Consider the following 4,589-nt stretch of genomic DNA (forward strand, 5'->3'; position numbering starts at 1 on the left):
ATATATACATATATATATATATATATATATATATATATATATATATATATATATATATATATATATATATATATACTCATATATATATAAATATATACAAATATATACATATATATTCTATATATATTCTATATATATATTATACATATATATATATATATATATATTATATATGTATGTATATATAATATATATAGTTTGTTTCATTTGTGAAGGGTTCACGCACGCACGCACAACACACACATACACACATACACACATACGTACATATGCACATACGCACATACAAACTCATAACGATCTACAGCTTGGATGGATTCTGTCTAATCGAAATATGATGAAAATAGAAATGCTGTTTGTTTCTTCTTAAAATTTTCTAGATTTTCTGCTTCTCTGATAGTTTTTCGAAGCCTATTCCAAACAAGAGGGGCAAAATATGAAAAAGAGCGTTGGCCATACGATTTGTAACAAGGGTTGTTTTGTCACTTGATGATCTGGGCGTTCTAGGAGGCACATAGGGTATTAAAACTGTTTTAGATAGTCTGGTGATAAATCATGTTAGCACTTGTAGCAAGTTAAACAGATTTTATATATTATGATACGTTCTTTCACCGGGAGCCAGTGTAATTCTTTTAAAATATTTCCCTATCTTCTTCAGTTGGAGATATAGATTTTTAACAAAGATTGGATACATGGGATTTCATTGACATATCTTGATCTAGCACTACACCTAAATGTTTTATTTTGGTTTGGGCTGATATTTCGTGGCCATTGATGTTTATTCTGATATTGTCGATTTCATTGCATGGGCTGATACGAAGAAATAATATTTCGGTCTTATACTCATTTAATTTTAATTTGTTCTTGAGCATTCATTTTCTTGTATCATTGATACATCTGGCGATTCTATCTATGAGATTGTGTACATTGTCAGTTGTAGTGAATCCATACAACTGTGTATCGTCTGCATAAAGATGGTAATTGAGAACAAATAAAGAAATTATTGATGACAGACTTTGCGTGTATATTGTAAAAATGACAGGACCAAGGACCGAACCCTGAGGAACCCCGTACTTTAGAGGCCAACCTATCTGACACATAGTTGCCAATTTTCACTGAGATAAATCTATTTTCTAGATATGATTAAACACATTAGAACAGTGCCTGATAGTAAAAATGACTTTTCCAATCTCTCTAGTAAAATTTTGAGGTCGATGGTATCGAACGCCGCTAACAAATCAAGTAGAACCAAAGCATAGACTTTTTTATTATCGATTTCATTTAAAACATCTGATGATACCTTTAAAAGAGCGGTTTCCGTACTGTGGTGCCTTTTATAAGCAGATTGAAAAGGTTCTTCCATGTCATTGGTATTTACATGTTGTTGAACTTGACACAAAACGACTTTCTCCAGGATTTTTGATAAAAAGTTAAGATTGGAAACTGGCCTAAAATTTCTCATGTCGTTTTCATCAGGACCTTGTTTTTTAAAAGTAAAGGTTATACAATGGCTTGTTTGAAAAGATCAGGTACGATTCCAGTGATGAGTGACATATTAATAAACCGAGTTACGTATGGTGCGAGATCTTCTATGCACGTAACTAACAATGAAGTGGGTATTGGGTCTAAGTCGCATGTTTTAGCGGGGGACTCTTTGATATACTTAATGACGTCTTTCTCAGATATCACTCAATGTTGATTTGTTCATAATTGCAAGATTTTCATCAACAGCTTTATTTGTATTTACATCTAACATAGCAGTATTATCAGAGCCTAATCAGTTATTATTCTTTCAATTTTATAATTGAAAAAGTGCAGAAAATTACAACAAAGTTCTTTATCATTTCCATGTGGAAACCGTGTACAATTCTCCCTTCCCAATAATTGATCAGATAATCGAAAAAGTTCCTTGCAAGAGTTTACATTTTGAAATGTGTTAATTAAGATAGAATTGTTTCTTGTTGCTTTCAATCAGAGTGTTGACGTTATTTCGTTCAGTTGCCAAAATCTGTTTGTGGACGTGGAGAAATATGTTTAATAAGATCGTGTTGATCTATAATAGACATAAACTTTCTTGTATTTGCATATGTTTGGTTGTCGTTGTGTATGTTCAGATCGCCACAAATCATAAATTATGGTTGACCTCTCTGCCTTAAACAACATACGAGTTGGTTGAATTCTATGTAAAAAGTTTCTAAATTCACAACATTCTTTTTGTTCTTTGGAGGGTGATAGAGACATATAATTGTAAGATTATATTTGTTATCAGTCACAAAGTTTATGGAAGCAGCTTCAAACAATGTGCATGGTGTTGCTAGCAGTTCCTTGGCTTTAGGTGGTGATGCGGTGGAGCGAAAAATATGCCTCACCCTTCTCTGTTCTTGCGTGGAAAGGGTTTTATCTCATAGCCTGGTGGACATATTGCGACTAATACGTGTTCATCACTTTCTTTGCGTAACCAAGCTTCTGTTATACACAAAATGTCTATGTTCAGGTCTACGATGGTGTCATTAATCATTATTGTCTTATGTCTACAAGACTGGGCGTTTATACAACAGGCGCGGTAGTACGCAACTCCTTGTTGTACGATGTTTCTACACTCAACTCTAATAAGGTTGTTATTGTTGACATTTTTATTTGCAGTCACTGAAAAGAAGACTCCACTGTTTTTGTTTCTGGATTTACTTCTAGTAACACAGTCATAGTGGGGAAACTTGGGCTCTGAGTACACATTTTCAACACGCCGGGTTATTACAACTTGAATTGTGCGACATGTCAGCATTAACTAACTGAACTAAAACACTGAAGAAATTTTAAATGGACAGATCTGTACCTTCAATTAATATCTGTTGTTTCTGATCAAGGGAAATAACAACAAGAATTAGGTTTCTGAAGCTATACGAATTCTCTGCTCGATAGGTTGGCCTTAAGTTTTTTACTTAAGGTCAACCCCTCAAGTGGAAAATTTGTTTCATTTAGTACCTCATTTCGCCGGTAACTTTCCGGAGGAGTGGGTGGAGTAATCGGATGCAGTAAATGAATGAGTGAGACTTTGTTCGGAATCAAGAAAAACACATAACTACCTGACTGGAACATACCCCCTCCCCCTCCCACCAAAATATATATAAAAAGCCAAAATACAATTTAATAACACCCCGCACCTCCTTGTTGAGTTTTTTGTTTTTGTTTCCTGGTGCAGCACCAACTGTCCTCCCGCCTCGTCTCTCTCTCCCTCTCTACCTCCCCCCCCCTCTCTCCCCCCCCCCCCCCTCCCCCCCTTTTCAAAATGAGGAAGTAGTATGTGGTGGCTTGTCCAGGATACTGAAGCATGTCTTGGACAGATATCTGTTTGAGAAGGTTTATGTTACTGCCAAACCTGCTGCAAGGACCACCTGTCCAAGACAATCACTTGTATAAACTACCACTTCTACACCTGGATTGTTTCTATATTATCATGTTGACATTATAAAAGGGAACCACGACCTGTCTAAGATGACAGCTTTTCTCCTCGGCCTTGGGTGGTTGTCCGGGGCAGGTTTGACTGTTAAAGTTTGAGATAAAGTATCATTTCTGTATTGTTGATACCCTCATTATTGGTTAAGCAATGTCTGCTAACTGCTAACTTAGATGAACTTGCCCTTCCCGATGATAATTACATTGTCTCGGTGAAAGGACCGGAGGAACAAAAACAAACAGATGATAAATGATTAAAAACAGAAAACTGTCTCCCAGACAGTGCAGAGTCAATGACTATATTAGTCAACAGCGGTCTTATGAAAACTGATAATTGAAAAATTGCAGTTTCAAATCAAAGACAATTTTTTTTAAATTGACTCTTTTGAGTAGCCAGGTTTGTCAACGTCTTCTGAGGTGAACTCTTTTAAAGAGATATTGTGAACATTACAGTTCTTCTTCTTTTTCTTCTTCTTCTTCTTCTTCTTTTTCTTCTTCTTCTTCTTCTTCTTCTTCTTCTTCTTCTTCTTCTTCTTCTTCTTCTTCTTCTTCTTCTTCTTCTTCTTCTTCTTCTTCTTCTTCTTCTTCTTCTTCTTCTTCTTCTACTTCTTCTTCCATAACTCTCTTTATAATTTTTGTTGCTGGTTTGGATGTTCTTGTTACTATTCTTCTTCTTATCATTATTACTATCATTATTATTATTATTATTATTATTATTAGTAGTAGTAGTAGTAGTAGTAGTAGTAGTAGTAGTAGTAGTAGTAGTAGTAGTAGTAGTAGTAGTAGTAGTAGTAGTAGTAGTAGTAGTAGGAGTAGCATACTAGGCGAAGAAGAGTAGTAGTAGTAGTAGAAGAAGAATTACATTATTATTATAAATAATTATAATAAAACAACTAGATAATGATATATGATATATATATATATATATATATATATATATATACCCACTCCCACCCCAAAATATTTTAAATTAAAAAACACCATATCATCCCACCGTATAGACTCTTAGGCTCTCTCCCCTCTCTCCCCTCTCCCCTCCCTCTCTCCTCTTATACCGCGCGCGCACCCCCACCACCTTGCAAGGTCTTCTGGACTGCTTCATCACCGTTTTCCATTATTCTATACAGGCTCACCCC

The sequence above is a fragment of the Aplysia californica genome, unplaced genomic scaffold, assembly GCF_000002075.1.
Source record: "Aplysia californica isolate F4 #8 unplaced genomic scaffold, AplCal3.0 scaffold00052, whole genome shotgun sequence".
Classification (NCBI taxonomy): domain Eukaryota; kingdom Metazoa; phylum Mollusca; class Gastropoda; order Aplysiida; family Aplysiidae; genus Aplysia; species Aplysia californica.